Consider the following 27174-nt stretch of genomic DNA (forward strand, 5'->3'; position numbering starts at 1 on the left):
GAGGGTGCGGCCAAGTGTAGATGGAGGAAATGACATTCCCGAAGAAGGATCGAAGTCACAGAATGGAAATGCGTGGGATATGTATGACCACCAGTGAGAAGATACTTCCTGCTGGCATCTAGAAGGTAAAGAGGAAGAATCGGGTTGGAAAGGTGGATAAGAAACAGACTTTAAACAGCCACATGCTGGACGACGAGGACCAGAGTTTATCTTCAGTGAGTGAGGAGGAGCCTTGGAAGGTTTTGGAGCAGGCGAGGCAGTAAACCCCAAAGTTCAAAACAAAACACAACTTGCTCAGGGTCCTATGATGAGTTCGTTTATGGCCCAGCCAGAACCTGAATAGGGATTTGTATTGACACAAGCTCCTGGACCTCACACTGACCAGACAGACATGGGTCTGTGGGAAAATGCTCCAGGCCAGAGGCGGGCAGACTGCTTCTCTGGGAAAGCCTGGAACCTGAGTTTCCGAGTCCTTGGGCGTCCTACCTTGCTGCTGGCTTGCGCCTTGTCAAGCTGAATCTTCCCATGGAACCTGGGTGGTGGATGAGCTGGTGACTGGACTGAAGTCCTTGGGAACCCAAATGGGTTGGGCTGGGAATAGCAGACTGTGGGATCACAGCAATAAAATGAAGGGAGAGGAGCCCTTGGAGTGTCCTGGGGTGTGAGGCGCGCAGGGCGTGGGGCTTTGCATTCCTGGATGGTTAAGACGCTGCAGCTGATGATTATCATTATTACTCCTGCTCTGACTTCGCTGAGCTTTCATCCTGCAGGACCCTGCCTTGCTAGCCCAGCGTCACCAACTAGCAAGGCCTCCTGGGGTGGGGTGGGGCAGGGTGGGTGGCTCCTGGCCGCAAGGGAACACCACATGACTGGGTTTCTTCCCCAGTTTGCTCAGGAAACTTCTAAGGGCTGAGCAGTTCCCTAATCCTGGAAGTATGGACCGAATTTCTCAAGGGGGAAACTGAGGCACAGAGCCAGGGAAGGATTTGAGCAAGGTCCTGTGGGAGAGCTCCCCCCTCGCTCCCTCCCTTGCCATCCCCTATTCACCAGCCCATGCTTATGCTTCCCCAATTGGGGCAGATCTTGTCAGCCTGGAGGGGAGCCAGGGAAGGTGTGGATTCTAGAAGAGAACTGGGCTGGGGCCAGGACAGCAGAGCTGGTACCCTCCTTGCCAGGCGCTGCAGGCATCACGAGGTTAGGCTCCTGGTTTCGGGTCTCTTTGGAAGGTCCTGCCTTCTGGGTGGAACGGCCCCAAGCCCCCAAGGGAGGCCGATGCTGCAGGCGTGCCAAGTGCCCAGGTGTCTTGCATCAGAGGCCACACTCAGCACCCTCAGATAGGAAGAGCCTGGGTCTTGTAAAGATGGGCCCGGCCCAGGGGCAGAGGGCCAGACAATGGCTCAGAAACAGAAAAAGGTGTGTGTGTGTGTAATTGCTAACACCAGGCTTCCAGCAGTGACATGTCCCTACCTGCCTAGATGAGCTCAAAGAGAGAAAGACCAGAAGGAAAGGTGAACAACAACCTGATGACTGGGTGGGGGGCTCAGTGGAATCCTACAAAACACAGGGACCCTGTTGGACAGTGGGAACCCCACGGAGAAGGAAGAGCGTGGTCCGACAGGCTACAGGCTGAGACACACCCTGTAGGTGCTAGAGTCCCCTTCCCCACGATTTGCTGTCCATTTAGAGAGCAGCAATCTTTGGGAACACCTTCTGGTGGAAAGCAGAGGTGGGACAACACAAGAGCAGGCTGAGGAGTGGGAGCAGACAAAACAGTAAACAGCTTCGGGAGCCTTCATAAGCTCTCGCATCTTCTATGTCTCCCAGAGTTGGCCAAGCAAGCAAGCATTCATTTATTGAGTGTTTATCAAGCAGCTTCTATATGAAAGGAACTCTGCTGGGAGCTCTGGGTACAGATGCATAAGGGCCTCTGCCCTCAGGAGGCGCTCTCTGGAGAAAAACAAACCTTCCTTTTTGGTTTCACCCCCTGCTCCACACAATACATTACCAGACTCCTGAGGTGTCTTCTTTCTCCCTGGCCATGTTTGGTCACGACAGTACTGGCCCTTGTTTCTGTTTCCACCTCCAGCTCTCTGAATTCACACAGAAGCAACACTCACTAGAATTCTTGCTGCTTTCTTGCCGTTCATCCAGCTGAAGCATTCAGCCTTCGGCCACAGAAATCATCCCTTGAGCTTACCACTGTGATTAGGCCACTCCAAGACACACTGTTCTTTAGTGACTCCACCATGTTCTGGATGAAATACAGCCTGTAAAGCCTCTGCCCGTTTGCTGTCTCTTATTGGTGACCCAAAGAACTGCCGTGGCTCTGTGTTGCTTATCAGGTGCCGTTTGAACTTTTGGGCTATTTTCCAGGGCCCCCCACACGTTTCTAGTTCTTATTATTACCCAACAATGTCCCTTTCCATCCCCAGCACACCAACACGTGTATGTAACATAATTCTACTTCTGAACAAGAACAACGAGCTCTTTAAGGGAATGAGTTATTCAACTGTAAACTTTCACGTTTATAGTTGATTTATTCAAGAAACGTTTAATGAACAGCTGCTGTGTATCAGGTGACAGGAACTGAGATGGCTCTGATGGTGACAAGAACAGACATGCCCCTTGCCCTGGGGAAGCCCATGAAGTAGCAGGCAGGACAGACACTAATAACAAAAATAGCATGGGGTGCGTGGTCAGACTGGGTGACCACCAGGAGCTCCTGAGAGTCTGGGCACTTCCACTGAAGCTACACAGGTCTCTCTCACTTCCTGCCTGCATTCTTCACAGAGCAGAGCGGGCCTTACTGGAGAGGAACGGAGACTGTTCCAACAGGATGTTTGCCCAAAAGGCACCAGCCCCCAATCTGTTCTTCCCCAGGGGTGAGGTCCTTCCCTTCCCGAATTCAGTCTCCTAGGGAAGTGACACAGGAAGCAGGGACAGGATTAAGAGCCTAATAATTCCACATATGAACAACCCCTTTGGGCAATGACATTGACAAAAGGCACTTCACAATTTCACTGTGTTGAAAATATCAGGTCCTGCAACCTCTCCAGAAGCAGCCGCGGTGTTGGGTGTGAAATCCACTCCTCTGTCAACGTTGCCCATGACAGGTCCATTGTCCTCCAGTGTCTCAGTTTGAAACTTGTCTATGAATGAAGGCTCCAACACCTCATGCCGTTGTTGAGTCAGGGTTTAATAACCACTATAATTGGTAGAAACGTCTTCCAACTGTCTAACCAAGACTAGACGCTGCATATTCCACCCTCTTATTTGTCCGCCACCCTCTTATTTGTCTGCCACCCTCTGCAGAATGGAGAAAACCAGGAAAAGTTATCAAGTATTCCCTACGACGAAAGCTCCGGAAAAACTTCTATAAAACTGACATAAGAAAAGCCTTTGGATCGGATGCCCCTCATTCTCTCTAAATGTCAACATCCCACGTGGAATTTTTTAAAGAGGATGTGATGTGGGGGAGAGAAGAGGGCGCTGAAATATAGCCCCCTGGGTGCTTTCCTGGGGCCCTCTCCTAGGAGTTCTCTCCCCACTTGGTTCCGCTGTCCCCTGGGAATGGTGACACTCCTGGGCAGGAAACTGGGATGGGCCCCAAGAATGCTGGGAGCCATGGGGAGGTCTGTGCTTCTGAAGTGCAGCTGTAAAGCCTTCCTTTTCAGGTAGTCCTGGTAAAAGTGAAAGTGGCCTGAGCTCTAATGTGAGAACAGCATTAGAGGAATACAATTTCCAAAGGCTGCTGCCCTAAGTTTGTGGGAGTTTCCTAAATCAAGGGGACAAATCACTACATCAGAAAGTTTCTCCCTGTCCTTCCTTCCTCTCCTCCCTCCCCCTTCCCCCTTCTCCTCCTCCTCTATCCCTCCGTCCCTCTCTCCCTCTCTCTCTCTTATCCAGAATCTAACACAGCAAGTCCCTACAGAAGAGTGTCTATCTCTGCTGTAAAGCCACCTCCTGAACACCTTTTTCTTTTCTCTTCCAGCCTCAATTCTGCCATCCTTTCAGGTTGAGCTTTCATGCTACCCTTCCCATCTAGTCAACCTCTCAGTGAACCCTCCTTTCTCTGAATTCCCATTTAATGCCACTAAACTATGCAGCTTGGCATGATTACACCATGTCTTGTGTTCCCCAGCTGTTTCATGTACATGAATCTTGTCTCCTCAGCCAGGTTATAAACTTTCAGAAGACAGAGGCCTTTCCCTACATTTTGGAGTCCCTCCACACACTGGGCACAGGGCTGGGTACATAATAGGCCTTTATAGAGACCTTCATTGGCCTTTCATTTCTCATTAAACATCAGAGAATTCACATAAAAAACACATATTCAAACATTCATAAGTATAATAGACGTGTAAACCTTTTTTTGGGTGGAGTAACCACCTTATACAACATGGGGTCATTTCTACGGGAAAGAACCCTGTATCTGAGGTGTCTGTGGGTGAGCCCTCGGGTGAGTTGGAGGCTGGGAAGGCACATCTAACTCAATATCGTGGAGCTCATTCCATGAGTGCGGTGACTGGGGGAACCTTTGCTCAAGATGATCCCCACATCAGCGTGCACATTAGAGAGAAACCACAAGTCCGAAGAACGTGGGAAAGCCTCCCCCAAGATCTCCCCCAACCAACACCAGAGAATTCACCCTAAAGAGCAGTTTAGACACAAGGATACAATGGGGTGTGAAGCAGACATGACTCCTGTCTTCGGGAAGCCTATGAAAATGCATTTCCAGTTGAAGAAAGTGAGACTTGGAGAGGAAGCAAGCTATGCCGTGGATATAATGGGAATATTACAAAACTTTGAGTCGCACCTTTTTCTTCTTTGGACTTGAAACACTTCCATGTCTGATTTCCTTTGTCTTCATCTCTCACTAGAGAAGGGAAGGGATGATTCCCCCAGTGCTTGCTATGGATGGAAAAATCGGCTGGATGGGCTGTGTCATTGGTCCAGGGTGCAGTGGCAGTCGGGATACGAGCTCTAGTCTCTGGGGACCTTTATTTGATGTGGCAGCCACCGTGCTCGTGCTAAGGGAGACCAAAGGTGAGAAGAGAGGTTCCGTGCCCTCCAACGGCTTATAGTCCAGGGAGGGAACAGAGGGGTCCTCAAAATAGCAAAACTACTTTAACATGAATGCAAATGAAATGCAGCAGAGGCACAGGAAAGGAGCCCTAAATTCCTTGGGAGAAAGTAGGAAAGGCTTCACAGAGGAGGTATTCTTTGAGCTGAGAGGCAAAGGATGAGGATTGTGCCCTATAAACAAGCGGGGAGCGGGTGTTCAGGTGGAAGAAACAGCACATGCCAAGGCCTGGAAATACGTGAGGGCGTGACCTGTTGAGAATCCTGGAGAAATTCAGTATGTAAAGCAAAGGGGGAGGGTGCAGATCGGCAGCTAACATTAGACCCTTGAATGCCTTGCAAAGCAGTTCAGATTTCCCTGCAGGCAACGTGGAGCCATGTTAGTTTCCTAATGCTGCTGTGACAAATCACCACAAACTGAGGGGCTTAAAACAACACAGATTTATTCTCTCACAGTTCTGGAGGCCAGAGTTTCAAGGTGTCGGCAGGTTGCATTCTCTCTGGAGGCTCTAGAGGAAGAGTCCGTTCTTTGACAAGCCCGATTTCTAGAGGCTGCCGCATGCTTTGGCTCACGTCCCTGTCCCATTGTCACAGCGTGGGGGATGAGGTCACATCATTCCGACCTCTGCTTCTGTGGCTGCATCTTTTTCTCTGACTCTAACACTCCTGCCTCCCTCTTCTAAGGACTTTTGTGATGACATTGTACCTGCCAGATAACCCAGGATAAAATCTGCATCTCAAGATGCTTAACTTTATCCCATCTGCAAAATCCCTTTTTGCCATGTAAAGTAACATATTCACAGGTTCCAGGGATTAGGATGTGGGGGGTATTTTGCCTACCACAGGAGCCACTGAGAATTCTGCCCAGGAGAGTGGTGTGACTGAATTGGAGGGTTCTGCACTATAGCATTTGTGGTTAAAAGAGCAGGCTTAGGAGTCTGACTATCTGGGTTCAGTCCTGAGTCTGCCACATGAGAGTGATGAGACCTTGTATCATTTCTCTCTGCCTTGGTTTTTCTCATCTGTAAAATAGGAATATCTACCTCAAAGAGTAGTTGGAAGGATTATATGAGATAATAGAGGTGAAACACTTAGAACAGCAGAAAGGACGCAATAAATTGGGACATCTTTTTTTAAATTAAATGTATTGAGGTAACATTGATTAATAACATTATATAAATTTCAGGTGTACAACATTATCATTTAATATCTGTATACTCTATTATATGCTCAGCACCAAAAGTCAAGTTTCCTTTCATTGCCATATAGTTGACCCCCTTTACAATAAATTGGGGACACCTTTGTACTCAGTATGTGCTAAGAACAGTGACCTGGTCAGGAAGAAGACACTCACAGTCGATGCCGTGCAAAGCAGAACCTAGCTTCCTAGGGGACCCATTTCCAAAGGACCATCAGCACATGGGGAAGGAGGGAGCCAGGCACCAGGGGATTTCCTGGCACAGAGGAAACATGCCCCCCCAGAATGGCACCACGTTGCCATTGAAGCACTCACCTCCTTCCTCTCTGTTGGCATAAAGAAATGAGGGATAGAAACTGCCCCTATCTGTTCCCATTTTATGGTCGAGATTCTGTCTGGGTGTTGGATAATATTAAAGAATAGGCAATGTTTTGTCGTAAGCTTTCTCCTCTAAAATCTCTGAGACAAACTTATTTGACAGGGGGCCAGTTAAAGACTTGGTGACATCTTACCCATGGGCACCTGGTTCCGGGTCCCTTGCTTCCCTGATAGATCTTCAGCCATCTTCTCTGTCCCCATTTCCTAGTACCAATGAACCTAAAGCTATCAAAGTATCTCCCCTTCCTATTGCTTTTGTCTCTAAGCAACTCCAAAGGTGTGGCTATGGATCTCCTCGTGCTTTACCTGCAAGTAGGGTTGCCAGATAAAATACAGGACATCCAGTTAAATTTGAGTTTCAGGTAAACAATAAATAACTTTAGGATAAGTATGTCTCAAATGTTACTCTGTGTTTAATACTATTTTGTTAACCAGATGATTTGATGAACCTGACCGCTTCATTCCCCAGCTTCATCCTGTAACACTTGACTGTGTTCTTTGATGCCATCTACAAAGGAGATTGGTATTCAAGCCCTAAAAGTTCTAGTACCTTCTTACGGGTGACTTTGTTTGTACAGTAATAACACAAGAAAGGAAGGCAGGCTGAGGTTCTAGAGGGATGGCATGGGTCAGTGTAGTGAGGACTGGTCCCTCTAATTTCACTGTCATAAATGGTGGTGGCTTTTCAGCTGTGATACAGATTCTTCTACTGCCCAGCTCTGAGCTTTGGACAAGCTCAGCTCCTGCTCTGGATCTCACCTGCCTCCTTCATTAATGGGGAGCATCATCCCTGCTACTCCATGACCTAAGGATCACCAGGGTACCCATCTGTTTTTGTTTAAAAAAAAAAAAGTGCTATATAATGCACACTCCATTTGCTGTTTTTAATCTTAGCTAGGATAATGATAAAGACTCTCTCATCTTTGGGATGCAAATGCCAGTGTTTTGGGATTGAATGTGTAAAATTCGTAGTAACCACTGTTACGTAAAACACAAATGAAAGAACAGTTGAAATCTGCAAGGCTAGTCAGTGTTGGCACTAACATTTGTTCAAGACTTTGGCTTCCAGGCTCCATCCCATGTGCCTCCCCCATTCTAGGATGACCCTTCTCTTTTTCCCTTTCCTCGAGCCCTTACTCTATATTTCCCTCCTTGGTCTGTGGGGGTTAGACACCTGAAGTCCTCCAATTTACCTTGTTTACAGGCCAAGGCTCAAGCCTTGCAGTTTGGGCTTTACCCGGATGGTCACTTCGTGGTTATCTTCAGGCCACTCTCCGCTGCAGCATATTGTTCAGCCCGGTGCTCTCAGGTAGGACTTGAGTTTTCACATCAAAGTTGTTTAGCTATCTTGTGGTGGTCAATTTCTACACTGCTGAACTTACCGCCTTTAAGCACCATTTCAGAGCCGCTAAATAAATGCAAAAGATGATAACAGTTTATAGGAACCCTGCATTTTATCGCTCTGTAAGTGAACAAACCCATCCAGCCAATGGCAACCGGCCGAACTGAGGTTTGCCTGCATCCTCCTGTACTTCCATTACTTCTAGAAAAAGGTGGCCCTCAGGGCCAGGAGAATTAATGACTTAATGCCTACAAAGCTCTAGGAACAACTTACTGTAGATAAAGTCTCATTATCCTTAATTGTTATTATTATTGTTGTTATTCTTAACCCAACTCCCACGAAAAGCTGCTACAGCTCCTTAATGACCTCAGGTCAGGGGTTTAATTAATACCTCTTCTGAATGCCAGAGGCCCCAGGCACGCTGTTGCCGCCCCCTACCTCCGGCCCCACCCCCTCTGAGCTCCGCCCACAGGGTCCCCCAACTCTGCACCATCCTCCTCCCTTTACTAGCCCGTCCCCATAATCTCACATACCTCCTTTGATCTAGCTTCCCTTTTCTGCAGTTTCCTAGTTCCCCAACGTATTTCTTTTGGTGCACAAACAGTTCTCAAGAGCCAAGCCTTTTGGGGGTCACGAAAGCTAAGAGAGGGTTCCCTGAGCCCACCCTTCCCCCTTGCAGTCCCCACTTCCTGTACTGCATCCCAGGTCTCCCATCCCACCTCAGTGAGAACTTCAGGGCTGTTCTTCAGGTGGTGAGGCCGGTTGGGTGGGTTGGCTGGTTTAGGGTTACGAAGTTTGGCACTAACTCACAGCCCGGGCAGCTGCCTTCTTTAATTAATTAATTCCAATTTTTACAAAACTATCTCTCCAATTGGACCTCAGCACATGCCTCTGGGGCATATGTCACATCAATTACAGACAACAATGAAGCGTGCTGCCTAAAAGAATCTGTGAGCTTTTTAAAGATTCAAACATAATTTGGGCCTAACTGCTTTAAAGCACTCTGCTGTAGACAGACCTTGAGACAGAACCCTCCAAGGTAGGAATTAGGCTGTAACGGGTCCACTTAGAGATAGGAGGATGTTTCCTGCTGGGTCCCTGCCCTCAGTTGCCCATACTCCCTGACCCCAGGGTTCCTCCTTGCCTTTCCTTAGATAGCCAGGAAGCTGACCTGTTGCGGATGGTGTGGTGGCCTCGCTTCACTAATACCAATGTCCCTCAAATTCTAAAGTCCACCTCCCCATTGTCCTAATTTGTATGGATAAAGATGGATCTCAGGCCCTCTAACAATAGGACGGGGACTGACTTGATCCGTCCCTTTGTCCATCAGCAGAGATGGTATATGCAGGGTTAACTGATGCTTTCACAGTGGTTTGAATTAGGAAAATGGTTGAAGATGTTGCTTGAGGGCAGAGATGATTTCTTAATGGTCCTCGATTCCCACCTTGTGTGACATTTGGTAGATGCTTCAGGAAAGCTGATAGAACGTTAAAGCTAAAGAGAGGAGAGAGCGTGCAGTGCAGCCACAAATATTTTTCTATGTGTAAAGCAAGCAGGCAGAGATGGGACTGGCCTAAAACACTAGTCTCATCAACATCATCCTCGCTACCCAACTGGAAATAAACAGCATTAGTAGACCAGGTCAACATGGATTTCCTTATCTATTTAACTCATTTATTTATTGGCGTGAGTTGACTGTGATTCACTCTGTCCTTTTATGTTTGCTGAAATTCTGGCTGTCCATTTGAGTCCAAACTTCCAGAGAGCAGAGACCACATCTGTTCGATTTGCTTTGTATGGTGTCCAGCAAAGGGCTGCAGTCCAGTGTCACAGAAAAGTCCTGGACTTGGACCCTGGTGACCCGGGTTTTAGGTCTGGCCTTGTGACCCTTAAAATACAGACCTCATTTTTATTCAGTGTTTAAAACAAAACAAAACAAAACAAAACAAACAAACAGTGGGAACAACATTTTCTGCCCTTCCTACTTCCCAGGGTGAGGGAAGGATTAAGTGAGGCAATGCAAAAGAAAGATTTGTAGAAATTGTCACATATATATGGTTTCTAAAAAATTATAAAACGCCGAAGAGTAATCAAAATCCAAACTCTGAGATGCTTCAAACTGAGAAGCTGATGTACAGAGACCACAGCTGTAGGGAACTGTGAACCACATGATGGTTCCAGGCCATGCTACAGCTAAAACCAAGCCTGAGACCCAGGGACACTGGCTATCGCAGTAGCCTCCCTCGGCTCTGTCCCCATGGTGAAACAGCTGCAGTCACAAAGCTGGCCTTTTAGTGCATCCTCCTTTTCCCTTCTAGGGCATCCTGGTATTTATTTGTAACTTTTCACCAGAATTCAGGTGGGGGTGGTGGGAGGTAAGGGAGCACAGAGTGAAGGTGCCCACGGCCCGTATCTCTTTAAAATTGGACATATACGCATGCGTGCACGTAGACATCCAAGCCCCATGACAGAAAAGTCAAAAGTCCAGTTTTCTGAGCTATCTCTAAACACCGTCACTTAGAAATATGAGAAAAAGTGAACAAAAGAGGGGCATCCAGGACAGCCCTATCGATGCTATAAAAGGGGCAGTTTCCTGTAAGAAGGGCTTACAGATGAGAATTGGATAGTAATTCTTAGGAAACGAATGGAATTACAAGGTATTAAGAAACACGGTCAGCTTTCTACTGTAGAATCCTGGGTATCAGATCTGGAAGACTCTAAGAGCCATATAATCCCCCTTTTTGTTTTACAAAGCTTAAAAGGTGAAGTGATTGAGCAAAGGTCACAGCACTAAAGTATGAGAGCCTAGGAGACCATGACCACGGCTCTGGTTCCACGTCTGATAAGGTAGGACGTTAGTTAATAGGTGGGCAGGAGACCACGGCTACTGCCCCTCCAGGCGGTAAAAACTGTGACTAGGGGTACATCTCTGGAAACTTGGGAAGCAAGGAAATGCAGTGAACACGGAGCTTGTACCAGGCCATCCAGCTCACCTTACAGAAACCAGAGAGCTCTGCTGCTGTTTAAATTAAATCTTGAAGGTTGTCAGAACTGTCAAAGTGTACAGAACTTTTTACTTAAACTTTGTAATTTAAAAAAATGGGTTCTGCTTGTGTCTGCCCACTGCCTTAAGGAGAACGTTAGTGAAGAACTTTATCCAAGGCCAGGAAACCAGTATAACAGAAGCCTGATGGTCCAATAATGCCAGGTGTGGGTGCTAAATGTTGCCAGCTGTGTTGAGCGAAGACCCTTCTTTTGGTAGGTTTGTGAAGGGGAGGAGTGAAGGGAGAGCAGAGGAACTGGGATCTCATTGCTAGCCCTGAGGCCTGAAGCCTGCCAAAATATCAGTCACCAAAGCTTCAGATACACAGGGGCAAGTCCCAGGATCCTGGAGAGAGAAAAAAAGAGAAACAATTGTAATAAATAAAGGAGATGCGGACGTGGAACTGAGTATTAGAATTATTCTCCATCACATGCCAAGGTTACTTGTTTTGACTCCACAGGAATATGTAGCAGTTTTTCACAGTGGGCCTGTCAAACCCTCTAAAAGAACAGCACACTGGAAGTCACAAACCCAGGTCTTGTTCTGGCTCCATTGTTTACTGGGCTGGGCGACTTTCGCTGAGCTATTAAACATTCCTTGGCCTGAATTTCCTTCATTGGGAATAATACCTGTCCTTCCTGTCTCACAGGGTTGCTGGAAGATCTGATGAGATAATGGACCTAACCTCCCTGAAAAAAACCATAAAGCACTCCTCAAATGGAAGGTAAGAATATTACTATTTTAATTACTAGGAGCCCTTCAGCAGGTTGGCCTGTGTGGGTGGAGAGTCATAGAGACTGGAAGGTCACCTTGTTTCTTTAGCCATCACTCTGCACACCCCTCTTCCAAGCAGGATAGCCCTGACAGGCAGGGGGGGTGGGGAGGTGGTGGTGGAAGGGATCAAGTGTCCTAGAAGGAAAAGCTAGACATCTAAGTCAGGTGTTCTGGGCTCACCAGTCCCCACCGATGCCAAGTTCTTTCTTGCATTAGATCTAAGTCTTTCCTTCTACTACTAATGCTTATTTCCTCCTGTTCTGCCTAAAGATTTTCTCTATCTGCTGAAATATGATATCATTTTTAGTATTTATCCTCTATTGAAGAACACGACCCTAAGTTGCCGAATTACGATCTCTGGAGTATAGAGTCCAAGTGTAATAAAAACCAAGTGTCTGCTTTTGGAAAGGAACAAGGACAAAGTTAGCCCTTGAACCCCTTTATTTATAATGTTTCAATCTCTTCCCTAACCTTGTTCCAGGCTCAGATCATTTTGCATTGAACAAGAATTTGTGTGTGTGTGTGTGTGGGGGGGGTGTGCTATTTTGGAGAGAAGTAACCCGCATCTGTATTAAAAATGTGTAGAGAGGTCAGCCTTAGTGCAGGAACATTTGCTAAGTGTGATTTTAGTAACAGAAGGAGGATAGGTTGCAATTAGGATAAGATTTGGAAAACATCAGGGAAGTTTGTTTTATGGTGGGAAAATGTCATCCAAATCCTCCAAGTTGCTGTCTTGGGTCTTCTCCACCTTAGGCATTCACCTTGCCTTGTTCATTTTCCCTCTCTGTACTCCAAGCACTTTCGTTATGGATACCCTTTCTTGGCTCTGAACTTGGATAAATGCTACCTTGTTAGCTAACAGTACCATTAATTATATTAATGATTAATAGCTAATTAGTCATAATGCTGTAATACTTACAGTGGAGGCCTCCTTTCTTGCAGCAGCTCTATGGCTCAAGCACACACATTTCCCCGTCCCTATTCCTGGCCACAGAACCAGAGCGGCTCTCAATTTGTTTTTCTGACCACTCTGGCAATCTCTATATATTTCTCCAGTTTTTGTTAGCTGTCTCATTCAACTGTCCAATGCCGCTGCTTATATTTTGCCTCCTTTATTTCTGTCCTCTGTCACTCACGCTGCCCTCCTGTAACCAGGAGGCCACAGTCAAGAGTTTTTTTTTACTTTATTTCATCAACCAAAGGCTCTTGTACTTCTAAATCTCACTTGGGCCTACTTTTCTACTTTGGCCCCTGCTTCACTTTACCTTTGCCTAATACTAACCCGCCCCCTATTTCGTGTAGTCCCACACCTTCTGCCCAAAACTCCCTTCCACTCTACGTTTTGGCTTCCTTTCAGCAACCACGCCCCCAGACCCCGGGAGAACGGTGCGCACGCGCAGTCCACGCGTTTACCTGGGCGCTCGGGAGTGGGCGGAGTGGGGGAGGGCGGGGGTGGAGCGGTAGTCGGCAGTTATCTGGGCGGCGGAGCGCTCACAATGTGGCAGGAGGGAGAAAAGGTGCACTAGGGCCGGACCCAGGGGCTGCGCATGCGCGCCGCCGCTCCCAGCGGCCGGGATGCCAAGGGGGCGGGCGGAGGGAGGTGTCGGGATCCCGGTTGGGCGGGGGGGCCGGAGAGGGAAGGGGCCGCGGGCGCGCGCGCGCGCGCTCTCGCCGCCGCTCTCCCTCCCTCCCTGCCCCCCTCTCTGCACACACATCCACACGCGCACACCCCCTCCCCTGCTCCCTCCCCGCGCGCCGCCCGCCCAGCGGGCCCCGCTCGGCCTCGCGCGCTCGGAAGGGAGTCGCGAGACGTCGGAGCGGCGGCCACGTAGCGCTGCGGCGGCCGAGGCCGGGTCTGCGGGGCGGCCCTGAGGACAGACGTTGGGCGGGGGGGAGGGGCCGGCCCGGCCGGCGGTTGTTACTCGAGCGCCGCGGCTACAGGCCCCCCGCCGCAGGATGGACCGCCGAGGCGGCGGTCGGGGCGGCGGAGGCGGAGGCGGCCGGCCCGGGTGAGTAGGGGCCCCTGCCCCCCAAGCACAAGCTACAGTCGCGGCTGCACCCCTTGCAACTGCCCGCCTGGCCGGCCGGGGCTCTGGGAGCCGGGTTAACCCTTCGCCCAGGCAGCTGCGTGCACTAGGCCGGAGCAGCTCCCATCCGGCTGGGAGGCCCGGGGCGCTGCGCCGCGCTTTGGCCGGGGGTGCCCGCTTTTGCCCCTTCGCCCCCTCCCTCACGGACCCGGGCTCCAGTTTTGCAGAGTCTGCTTGCTCCGAGACCCAAGGGAAGGCTGGAGCTGCATGGGTTAGCGGGCCAAGGGGAGGTTTGCACCGGTCCTCCTGCGAGCATTCTCCTGCCCTGCAGCTGGTGGCTTGCACCCACTGCCTCCCCCGCCCTGCGGTTGCGCCTAAACCTCCAACCCCTGGGAGTATTGTGCCGCCCAAGATAAAATGCATCTAGTGTACAGCCGCCCAACACTCACCCCCACGGGTAATGCAGACCTTTCTCCACCCCCACCTTCTCCTCCCCTCCAATCAGGTGCTACTTAAGATTCTCAGATGGGAGACACTAAAGGTAGTGGCACCCCCTTTACATCGGCACGTAACATGTTCATTGTCGAAGGATGTCTCCTGTAGAAATGATAAATGCCCCTGCCTCACCCTCGAAGTCTGTCTTTACGATTTAAGCTCCCATATGCTCTTTGAAGAGGTCCAGTGTTTGATCACATCTAGTACATCCCTCCCCCACAGCGCCCGCGCGCGTACACACACACACACACACACACACACACACGCACACACACACACACACACACACACTTCCTGATTGCTGAGCAGCCCCTGTCATCGCGATCCATTGTCAGGAATGGTTTGTGCCAATCAAAGGAGTGTGCTTTTGCCTTTGGAGAAGGGTGCTTTCCACAACCATGTTCTCAGGATATTCCTGCGTGAGTCTGTCTTTGATTGTCCCCATGTTCAAGCTTCATTATTATACTGTTTCCCTTATTATGCATCTCCCGTGGACCCTCAGTAATACCTGAGTGATGCATTTTCCCAGTTAATTAGATCCATACGGTCTGTGGGAATTTATTTTGTTGTAATGTTTAGCACCTATCATCAGGGCATAGTAAATAAATAGGGTAATATTTTGGAAGAATGTGTATTTTTTTCCAGAGACGGTTGGGCCCGTATTGTTCTGGGAATGGCAACTAGTATCTGCTTTGTTGACAACGTGTATGTTTAGGGAATGAAGAGCTGCTGTGGCTGGCTTGTGAGTGTGCGTGCGTGCGCGCGTGTGTGTGCTGCATGCAGGTGATGTTCCCATGTAAAGCTGATTTGAGAGGGGCGAGCTGCACTGTGATCCTCAGAGCAGGCAGGCAGCTTGTTTGTTTGTATCAGGACTGTGCACATGTATTCAAATAGGTACTATCTTTAGTATACTTTTGTTTAAAATGTTCACTGCTGAGTTTTAGTAAATCTGGAAATGTCTGCTTCAGTGGTTCTTGACCTTTCTTTGGGGTCATCGAATCTTTTAGGGTCCTCTTCTCAGTGAAATAGACACACATAATTTTGCATGTAATTACGGTCATCTTGAAACTGGTCCTGGGACCTCAGGTTAAGATCTATATTATGCAAAAGTGAAAGGAACTTCAGTTTTGTGTTTTGCTTTTTTTTTTTTTTTTTCCCTTAGGGATTAGCTTTACTTTGGTCCTGAGCAATAAGCAACAAAGTAGGCTATATGTGTATCCTTGTGTTTTATTTGATTACAATGAGTTAGATACTTGTATCATTTCCCAGTCTTCCTGTGAAAAAGGAGATGTATGTGAGAGTTGCAGGAAAAGTTACAACTGGAGTCAAAATTTGTTTAAATTTGACCAGTCGATAATGTATGTTCCTTTCACTGTATTTTAAATGTAGCAAATTTCAACAGCAAAGCCAGTGGTCTGTTTTATGATGCCTATCTGGAATCTTTATGTGTTGGTTGAGGTTGATCTGATCTCTTAAAAGAAGGCTTTATCATTCCCATAGTAGAGCACCTGCTCAGTGAAGTTTTTTTCAACTTTATTAAATATGATTTCATGTCTTTATTCAGGGCAATGTTACCATCAGAATCATCCATTTTAAAATTTGTTTTAATGGAAGGATTTTAATTGTAGTTAGGGAGTTCAGTCTCCATGTTTAAAACCTAGAACTAGGGATGAACGTTGTACCATTCTATGATTAAGCAGGGGGTAACTATCATCTACTCTTGTTTAAATCGCTCTGCACCCAGACTTTGCCTTTTGATCATATTTTAATCAAGAGACATTTATTCTAGCTTGTGATTGTGTTTTGATGGGCAGGACATTAAAGAAGTACAGTCCTCAGCTCTCCAGGAGCTTACAGTTCTGACTATTTTTCGCGTAATCCTTTGAGACATTCATATTTTTTGCATTTTGGGGGTTCTGAGAGGCTAAGGAATTCATGGTATTAACAGCTTTTTGGAAGGCAAGGGAGCCTTGGAATCTTCCACACACCTGAAGAATAGCATTTAGTCTAATAATTGTGCAGTATACCCTAAGAAGTTTGGAAGCATGCTGAGATTACATATATTGCATTTTTTTATTATCTAATAAACATGCTTGAAGTGGTTTATATTACAGGTTACATTTTTTGTTCATGTCATGCCTGAAGTTTTACTGTCGGAAATTATTTGCCTATCCTAAACCCAAACCATTTCAGAGTTGCAAATATGTCACTTTCCTTTGTCAGCATAGTATAGTGACAGATCATTAAAATCTCGGGCCAGGGTGCCTCCTTGGTTTTTAATATTGTAGAACCTCTTCCAACCAGTCACTTACCTAGTTAAACACCCACACACCACAGAGCAGCTGATCATATAACACGTATGGCTGTGAGAAGAGCATTCTCTCTGCCAGATTCAGAGCTTGGAAGCTGGAAAACAATTGCATAGCAGTGGAACACTTCAGGAGTAGTGGTGCCAGGAACTCACTCCTGACTTCATACGAACAGCTTGCTTTAGTTTCTTCAACACTCTTCTTCAGATTCCCTTCCCTTAGGAGGTTTCAGATCTGCAGCTCCCACTCAGGGGAAACAACACCTACTTTCTGCAACTGTGGCCTCCAGATCTGATTCGTGACACCCAGAGCTGTTTCCATTTCTGCTCTGAGTATGGGAAGTAATCTCGTAGTGTGGTAAGAAAATACTTTTCAAGTCTGTAGCAAAAAAGTTGATTAGTAATGCTACTGATGTGATTTTTGTTTTTGCATGTCTGAAGCCTGTTGAAGAAGTAAACTGTAAAAGTGAACGGTTAAAAAAACAAAACAAAACAATAAAAAAAACCCCTTCTCTCAAGGGTTTTAGATAATTTCACCAGAAATGTGAAGATACTCTTGAGTTTCATTTCCCTTGTTCTAAAAAGTCAGTTGCGAGACAGCCAACAGCAACAACAACAACAAAAATAACCTGTGGATCTCTTGTATTTTGAACCATCACCTTTGGAACTAGTTATCCTAAAGGAGGTGTCTGCATTTCCTCACTGGGAATTCTTGGGTCTTGTGCTACGGTTTTAAATATAGTATTTTTCTCAGCTATCGTCATTGTTTCAGACAGTTAGCCCTTGAATTTACTTTGATTGAGGTGAATTGGTGTTGCAGTGAGTGCCTTTAGCTGAAGGAGGGTCTGGGAGATGCTCCTTTGGAGCCAGGCAGAACTCGGTTTGAATCCCAGCTCCACCATGTATTAACTTTATGGCATTGGGCAAGTCACCCCGACCTGTCTGGCCTCAGTTTCCTCATCAGCAGAATGAGATTTGTTATGAGAATTAGAGGTAATGTATCCAAGCTTCTAGCACAGTTCCTGGCACAAGTACATGTAAAGACTCAATAAATGATAGGACACAGGTGACAGGGGAGTATAACTACAGATCTTTTTGGCTTACAAGCTTTAGAAGTCTGGCGCTGCAATCTGCATACTTTCATTTGTGCAGATTTGGGATGAAAAAAATTGCAAATATTTGTCTTGGAGCATACCTAAGTCTTGCAGGTGCAGTGTGGAACTTTGATTTGTTGCTCTCTGGCTGGCTGAACTTGGTGGAGACTAAACTTAGCTCCAAATTCTACAGAGTTACCCACAGGCTGTGCTTGTTTTAAGCCTATTCAGAGCTTATGGTGGTGAAAGGGGTGTTTTAGGACATTAACTTATCTCAATGAGTTCAGTGTCCAGAGTTGAGTCACATGCAAAGCCTTGTGTAAATTTTCATGGTTAGTGCAAGCTATAAAGCGCTCGGTAGAATCAGTGAGGACGTCAGATGCTTATTTTAGTTAACCTGTTTGTTTATATAGCAGTTAGCTTTGATTTTTACACTTACGAACATTTTCTCTTAAAGAATTCCCATTGCTCTTCTAAAGTTTTGATGATAAACTCTTATTAGAGCTATAGGTTTGAGTGCCTTAGGCATTTTTGCTTTGGTTGGAGAAGGAAAGAAAGGTAAGATCTCTTTACCTGTCAAATACTATGAACTGTCCACTTTAGGTGTGTATCTACAGATTCTGTGTGTAGTTCCTAACCTTGTTTTTTTAGCCCAAAAGGGCAGTTTTATGATAAACTATGATGCCATTTCCCCCCCCCCTTTTAAAAACAGTTTAAGAGATTGATTACTTTGAAAAGTAAATGGTTAGAGTTTTATTCAGTGCATAGAACTGTTAAAATAGGATTTCTTGGGTTCTCCAGAATTAAGTTATTCTATCATTTTTTTAAGGGTGTCATTGTGACGAGTCTGTGAGCCGACAAGAGTTACCTAGAAACTTTTCAGATAAGTACATCAGTAGTGCACCAGGATTTACCTCAAGGGAATCTGCTAATCCTTATTTTCTGTTGGTACTGAGCCATCTCTAGGGGCTTGCCCACCACGGGAAGCAGTCAGTAGTATTGGATTGCTGATAGAGATTGGCAAATAATGGTCTTAGCCTCACCTTAGATTTTGCAGAACACTTGAAAGAACTTAATCTTGGCCAGAATGTTTAATGATAACAGCACTCATGCTTTGCGAGCCCAGACTAACTAAACAAATACAATTTAGATGATGGAGTTAAATATTTTTTTCTCAACTGTAATACATTTTGTAAGTAAATTTTTTCTTGGGAGGGGTTGCTATTCTCTTTATTGTTTTTTTCTGGTTTGCTAAAACCAGTCAATCAGTGTGTGGTGAGATGGGATTGTTGGAAGAGAACAGACATCGGAAGGATGCAAAGAATGACTGCGTAGCCTGATTTTATGGTCTTTACTATGCATGTAGCATCAGAGGGTTATGACTCTTAGCTAGATTTCACAAAGATATACAGCACTGGGTGATTCCTTTTGTCTTTGATGCTAGTGAAGAATATAGTCTTTAACATATTTATGCTTTGGAATTTTGGTTCAGTTTTGAAGTTTGATTCAGTTTTTGGGATTCAATGGAACATAACTTAAAAAAAATTTTTTTTTTTAATTGGGGAATATTGGTGAACAGTGTGTTTCTCCAGGGCCCATCAGCTTCAAGTCGTTGTCCTTCAGTCTAGTTGTGGAGGGTGCAGCTCAGCTCCAAGTCCAGTTGCCATTTTCAATCTTTAGTTGCAGGGGGCGCAGCCCACCATCTCATGCGGGAATCGAACTGGCAACCTTGTTGTTGAGAGCTCTGGCTCTAACCAATTGAGCCATCCGGCTGCTGCGCCTGGAACATAACTTCTTAATTACACTGTGTGACTTACAAAATGAGATTTAAGACTAGGCCCTTATGAATTGTTTTCACCCTTTTGAATAACCATTTTAATATATCTAAAGTAGTACCAGTGGCCTGTGAACATTGAAACATATGGTAAAGTGTGGGGGTTTTTTGTTTTGTTGTGAGGGGTGTTTGTGATTTCAGTTATATGGATAAATCTGTATTTTTCCCCAATTCCTCTTAAGACTGTGACCCAGATGCCCAGTGACGTTTCCTGTATTAACGTACTATTAGAGCTGGAGTTTGAGGTTAAAGGTCCTCCTTGTAGAGAACCCTACAGTCCCTTCCTTCCTTCCTTTTCATACAAATTCATTTAAATTAATTCCGCGGAAGTTTGGGAAAAAAACTAAATGTCCATCAGTATAGAATTGGTTAGATAAATTAGGGTATATTCATGAAATGAACAAATTTCACATAGCTACAGAAAAGAATGAGTAAACTTTATATATAGCTATGGAAAATTTCTAAGCTATATTGTTAATGAAAATAACAGGAATATAATGTGTTACTGTTTGTATAAAAGCTTGGATGGGAGAGTGATTATATTTGGGGATTTTCCTACATATCATAAAATAACTCCAAGAAATGAATCATCAGTGTCATAAGAAACTAATAATATTGGTTGTCAGTCGGGGGAGTGAACTGGATGAATGAAGGAACTGAGTTCGAGGGAAATGCTTCACTGTATTATTTTTTAGAGTAAAATTTTAATTAAAGTAGACAGTAACAGAAAAGTAGGGAAAGCATAGGAGTACCCAGAAAAATCACAGACTTTTCTCTGTGTAATCAGCAGATTACACAGATTATTTCTAGAACGAAAAATAGGTTAACATCCCAGAAGCCTTTCCTGTCCTCTGCCGGTTAACGCTCTCCCAAAGGTTGCCACTATTCTGAGTTCTGGCATCATAGATTAGTTTTGCTTGTTTTTTCCAGCTTCACGTAAGTGGAATACAGTATGTACTCATTTGTGTATGGTTTCCTTATCTCAGAATTATGTTTGTAAGATTTACCCATGTTGTGTGAGCAATAGTTTATTCTCATATACTGGTCCATTGTATGCATATATTATAATTTATTTGTCCATTCTACCACTGATGGACGTTTGGGTTGCTCTTGGTTTTGGCTAGCATGAGTAATGATGCTCTATTTACTACATACTTTTCTGTACTTAACATTTTTGGTCCATGTGAATGTATACCTATTAAATAGTTTTTTTATTTTAAAAGTATCCCCCAACTGATCCATAGGAAAACCGTAATGTCATATTTTAAATTAAATATTAAGATATTTAATGGGGCACAATAATTTCAAACTATTTCTTTTTTACATTCTCAAAAACCCGGCTTGAATTTTCACAATATTAAGAGAGTTCCCAAGCCAACCTAACAGAAAACCCTGTATTCTTTTATCCTGAAATAGAGGGGTTAAGTATGATAGAAAATGTCTTAAAAATAATTACAACTTTTGAAAGATTTGTTTCTGTAACTGCTATTTATTTTACTATATCATTTCATAATATTGAAATCACAATCCTTCCTGTATTGTTAATTATTAAAATATTTTTTATTTAATATAATTTTTATAACTGCTATATATTTAAACTTTTTGGAAACCCAAGGTTTTAAACAAATAGCAACATGAAAAACTTACTTAAATGTAGTTTACCTTGTTTTGAATATTTAGAAATTTGGTGGACCCGTCAACCAGTTGGTTGGTGGCATGCATTTGTATATACTCCATGCACTTTAATAATTGCTGAAGCATTATTTCTATTAAAAACTGAATTTGATCAAATTTTTTGTTTTAATTGCAGTAATGCCATTTTCCCCTCCTTTTTGCCCAAACATGAAAATATTGATTAAAGTTTATACCTGTAAACCAGTGGTTTTCACCTAAGAGTGATTTTGCCTCCGAGGGACATTTGGCCATGTCTGGACTCATCTTTGTCACGAGCATGGCTGGGGGTGTGCTGTTGGCATCTCCTGAGTAGAGGCCAGGTATGCTGCTCAATATCCAACAGTACACAGGACAGCCCCCCATAACAAAGAATTATCTGGTCTAAAATGTCAACTATGCTGAGTTTGAGAAACCCTGCTGCGAAGTAACTAGTCACTAAACTGATGCTACTAGGCAAATAGCAATTTTAGCACTGACCTTGTTAGAGTTAGCATATGAAACTCACTTAGTTTAGCTAGTCTAGAGAAGAAATAAGCTAGGTAATTTTAAAATAGTAAGAGGGTTTTAAATGTGAAGACTGATTTTAGTATAAGTTTTAGTGGACCACTCATCTTTTTGATAGGCTATTTACAGTCTCCTAGTGGGTAAAGCCAGATTATCTTGGAATATAGCTATTATCTAAAAGGTTATTCACAAAGAGAAAAAGTCTTTACATATATTACATAGCAAAGACTTTTAGAGGTATAATTTTTTTCAAAAGCAGAGACATTTTTACTTTTATTATCCTAATGTATATCTTGCTCTCTTCTAAAAGAAAATATTGGCTGTTTGACATAAAATATATTTTAATCTTTTTTTTTTTAATCTTGTATACTATGGTAACTTAGAAAAACTTAATATTGCTAAGTAAGAAAATGTTTAACTTAAATTTGGAAAATACATGCATAGCAGAAAAATGATCTAATTTCAAATGATAATTTTTTCCTGTGAGGTTGTGGTAAAGAATATTTACACTTCTGTGTCTCTCCTAACTTGTCAGGTATTATAACAAAATCCAAAAGGTAGTTTGTTCTGCCTTCCAGTCCCTCTTCAACCTTTTCATCACCTCAAATTGAAAGTTAGGTTTTTGCTTTTCTTTAAAAATGATTTATGTCTCTAAGGCCAGGTGCTGCACTGAGCGCTAAAAGACATGTCCACAGGTGCCAACTGTTGCAGGGTGGGACTGTTCTAAATCTAGAACTGTTGTTTATTTGATTCCCTATATAGCACAATTTCTCAAACTTTTTGACCATGATCCATGGTAAGAAGCAGTGCACGCATGCCCACCTTTGTTCACTCATATTCACACTCTCACCACATCTGAAACCATAGCTTCATGAAACAGCACTTCCTTACTATGTGAGGCAGTCTGTTATTTTTTTGTTCTATTCCATTTCATTTTTAAAAATTGGGTTGGGACAGGCAGCTTGAAAATCACTGACCTGTACAGTGCTTCACAAAATGTATTTTCTTGAAGTAGATGAAATGGGGGTAGGCAGGAGGGATAAAATCTATGCTTAGAAGTATGAGTTTCAAGTAGAACGCTAAGAAATGTGTCATTAAGAAAATCCTTATATTTATGAACTTACTTGCTTCATAGAAGAATAATTCTTAATTCTAGCCTGCCTAGAACGCGGGCAGGGTTTTATGGTCAGGTCCTTGTTTTGCCTCGCATTTAAGCTGTGGTCTTCCAGGAGGCAGTACACTTTCTGCTACTATGCACACAGCCTGCCTGTTGATTCATTAAGTTAGGCAGAACTGAGACGATTAATAAACACATAGAGAGTTTTTAAACACTACAGTATAACTTCCTTTAACACAAAGCCTGGCTCAAACAATAGTTTACTTGTGTAGAGAGGTTACAGAATAAAAATACAGCAAGAATTCAGTAGGGAATGTTTAGTTCTGTGTGAACTGAATCAGACTCTGGCTTGGACTATATTTCAGAGATGGCCCTATCAGAAAAGCAGTCCTCAGAACCTGGTTCTCCAGAAGGACAAAATTTAAAAGTTGCTTCGTTGGAGTTTTCTTTCATTTCTGTACCCAAAGTTATATATCCTGTGTACATGCCTATATTTTATTTATTTATGTAACCTTTTACATAGCATTTACCACTTAAATCCTTATGTAACCCTTTGAGGTACATATTATTACCCCCATTTTGCCAACAGGGAAATTGAGACAAAGTGAGGTTATGTAACTTGCCAAGCTGAGTATGTACTTTTCTTGACATTGAGATTTTTTTAAAGCAAATACCCATTAAATCATTTTGCTAGTTGAAAAATTCATTTCAAAAACCAGAATTTAAAATCCATAAATATTTCTGGCTTTTAGAAACCAGAAACTGAGTAAGTCAGTTGTTTGAATTTTTAAATTAGTGTGCAACAAAAATGACATTTTGGTGTGCATACAGTTCTGTGAACATCAGTACATGGGTAGATTCCTGTAACCACCACCACAATCAGGATACAGAACTGCTCCATCACCCAAACAAACTCCCTCCATCATCCCTTTGCATTCATACTCTCCCCCACCCTCCACCACTGGCAACCACTGACCTGGGGTCCATCGCTATACTTTTGTCTTTTGGAGACTGTTATGTAAATAGCATCATGCATTATGTAACCTTTTGAGACTGGCTTCTTTTACTCAGCATAATGCCTTTGAGATTCAGCCAAGTTTTTGTGTGTATCAGCAGTTTGTTCCTTTTTATTGACAAGTAATATTCCATTATATGGCTGTACCACAAATTTATCCACTCACCAGTTGAAGAACATTTGAATTGTTTCTAGTTTTGGGTGATTATAAACAGAGTGAGTGTACTCTTTTGCATCACCACCAGAAACATATGAAAGTTCCAGTTGTTCTGGATCTTTGTCAGTACTTGATATTGTCAGTATGTTACTTTAGTCATTCTAATAGGTAAATAGGAATAATTCATTTTGAGCTTTATGACCAAAATATGAGTGACAGGCCCAGCTCTGCCATTGACCTAGCTGTTGACCTTAGAGGAGCCGTTTAACTTTTCTGAGCTTCTTGTTTCCTCATCTCTCAGTTTCCTCATCTCTCATATGATAGAGAATATTGAATATAAGTTCTCTTGCAGCCCCCAAATTCTTTGAAGGGGAAAGATATCCTTGGCAAGAGGACACATTTGTGTTTGCTTGTAGAAAAAAATCTATTGACTGATCTCAGCTAACGTACAAACATTTTAAGCAGTGTATATATATATATATATATATAGAGAGAGAGAGAGAGAGAGAGAGAGAGAGAGAGGAGAGAGAGAGAGAGAGAGAGAGAGAGAATCCATATGGAATAACTTGATATTTATAACTATAATTTATCCTTTGGAGCTAAACATAGTAATACTGTGATAGCATGTGTCATATCTATATGCTAAAATTATATAGCTAATGTTGCAGTTAACATTGACAACCTATAGTCTGGCTAATATCTGATGTTTTTATAATATTTCTTCGCTTTCTGGGGTTATCATTTACAGTAAGTTTAATAACAAATATTTTGCCATTTTCTGTCATGAATTGGGGACACTTTTTTAAAAAATGACGTATTTAGGTACTTGTCCTTAATGTCTGTATTTGCATGTGAGATTAAATTGCTTCTATAATAGCATTAAAAATAACAGCTTTTATTATTTTCTAAAATAATTATGCTTATTTAAAACTAAGGACTAGAGAAAGATATAAAGAAAAAAACAAAAGAATGTCCTTCTTCACCCACACCCCACCGTGTCCTGAGATAGCTCCCAACAGGAGTGTATATGAGGTATGACAGTTAAGTTTGCGAACTTGTTGCAACAATGTTGCTAACTTTTTTTGATACCAGAGGGATTATTCATTATAAATTTGTATCAACTGGAAAAACAGTTCACCAAGTATACTATTTGGAAGTGCTGCATGAAAAAGTTAGACGACCTGAACTTTTCAGCAACTGAACTTTTCAGCAATAATTCGTGGCTCTTGCATCACGGCAATGCACCAGCTCACATGGCACTGTCTGTGAGGAAGTTTTTAGCGAGGAAACAACTGTATTAGAACATCCTCCTTACTCCCTGATCTGGCCCCCAAAGACTTACTTCTGAAGATAAAGGAAATATTGAAAGGAAGACATTTTGATGACATTCAGGACATCAAGGGTAATATGATGACAGCTTTGATGGCCATTCCAGAAAAAGAGTTCCAGAAAGCTGGCATCAGTGTGTAGCTTCCCAAGGGGAGTACTTCGAAGCTGACTGTAGTGATATTCAGCAATGAGGTGTGTAGCACTTTTTCTAGGATGAGTTTGCAAACTTAATGGTCCGACCTCATACCGTGTTTCCCCAAAAATAAGACCAGGTCTTATATTAATTTTTGCTCCAAAAGACATATTAGGGCTTATGTTCAGGGGATGTCATCCTGAAAAGTCATGCTGGGCTTATTTTCCGGTGAGGTCTGATTTTCAGGAAACACGGTGTATGCATACATGCGAGTGAGTGTACATGGTCTTACATTATGCGATTGCATGATCCCATTCCCACGTGTTCTTTAGTCCTTTTTTTTTCAATATGGACATATTTCTTTGTTAGTTTGTATAAATTTATATCATAATTTAGATGGCTATGTAGTATGTCAGTGTCTGTACTTATTATTTATGTTTCAAGTTTTTATAATAAGTAGTGCTAGATAGTAATCTCTTTAAGGATTTGGAAGAAAAAGGCAATAATTATATTTGTTTTACTTTGGCATATAAAACAAAATGAAAATGTTGCTTGCTTTCAACAAAAATGAAAGCAAAGGTGTTTTAATTAAGAAGGGGATACCAATTATTCTAAAAATATCCCAATTAATAAATCCTATAATGAATACCCTGTATACACATCTTTTTATATTTATGGCATTATCTTCTACTGGTGAATTCTGGGTCCAAAAATAAGCACACTTCACACTTAGGAAAATAGTGCTGAACTGCTCTAAGGAAGGTTCTTCCGTATTCACATAGCATTATGGGCTATAGTTGGCCATGCCATTTAATGTCAGAAGTCAGTCAGGTTATCTTGGCATTAGCCAGTTTGGAATTTAAGCCATAACACATATCTACACATGTTTGGACCTGGATCCTGCTGAAAAAAACCCAGCCTGTTTGCTAATTGCTAGTCTTTACCAAGTAAATCTGCGAATGTTTAAAAACTTCAAAGCTTAAACAGTCAGTTTTTAAAACTTCAGTTTTGAGAAAAATAGACTGATAAAGCAACCTGGTTTTTTAATTCAAAGAAAATCTTTTAATTAAAGTGATTATAACTCAAGTTGTGTTATCCCAATAATTTCTCCTTTTTCGGTTTTTAAATAAATTTAAAAATTAGAGATACTTATAGATTTATAGAAAAGTTGCAGAGAGAGTACCTTTATACCCCTCATGTGGCTCCCCTTGTTGTTAAAGTCTGACATAACCATGGTAAAGCCTTACATAAACTAAAACCAACATTGGTATATTAGTGTTAACCCAGATTTGATTCAGATTTCACTAGTTTTTCAACTAATATTCTTCTATTTGGAAACATCTTAAATCAAGCTTTTAAACTCTATACTTGAATAAGTTTGAATATCTGCTCATAGATAAATTTTAGTCATACAAATGTATGTACCATATATAACGCACCTAGAGCTCTGTATTTGTTTAAACAAAGTTACCTTTGACATCAGTACCTTTGAAAGTTATCTTTTGACATTCACAGACAGTTCTGCCCGAGGCCATTTTAGGGTAGTGTTGAAGATATTTGTCTCTACCCTTTTTTGTAGTCTTTGCGGAAACACGATTTGTAACATCAGTGAGTGTAGCTCTTGCACAGTGGTACCCTTTTCAGTACAGTTACAAGTCCCTATCTCCAGG

The 27174-nt window shown here is 43.3% G+C and overlaps 1 protein-coding gene and 1 long non-coding RNA gene across 3 annotated transcripts in view; one reads left to right on the forward strand and one right to left on the reverse strand.

Annotated features, from left to right (window-relative positions):
• Window positions 1-9652: 9652 nt before the first annotated feature.
• LOC109451951 (uncharacterized) lies at window positions 9653-13353 on the reverse strand. Its single transcript, XR_002138065.2, has 3 exons — window positions 13231-13353; window positions 10994-11388; window positions 9653-9888 (listed from the first exon to the last, which is right to left on the reverse strand). It is a non-coding gene; the product is annotated as an uncharacterized LOC109451951 (long non-coding RNA).
• A 200-nt stretch (window positions 13354-13553) lies between these two features.
• ZNF652 (zinc finger protein 652) overlaps window positions 13554-27174 on the forward strand; it is a 58299-nt gene continuing 44678 nt past the window's right edge. Inside the window, exon 1 of one of the 2 annotated variants that reach the window (XM_074320612.1) lies at window positions 13554-13826. The gene's annotated coding sequence lies outside the window, so the exon portion shown is untranslated. Of the gene's footprint in view, window positions 13827-14638; window positions 14759-27174 lie in introns of those variants that run through there. The other variant, XM_074320613.1, reaches the window with a different exon arrangement.

This window comes from Rhinolophus sinicus, linkage group LG15 (genome assembly GCF_036562045.2).
Source record: "Rhinolophus sinicus isolate RSC01 linkage group LG15, ASM3656204v1, whole genome shotgun sequence".
Classification (NCBI taxonomy): Eukaryota; Metazoa; Chordata; class Mammalia; order Chiroptera; family Rhinolophidae; genus Rhinolophus; species Rhinolophus sinicus.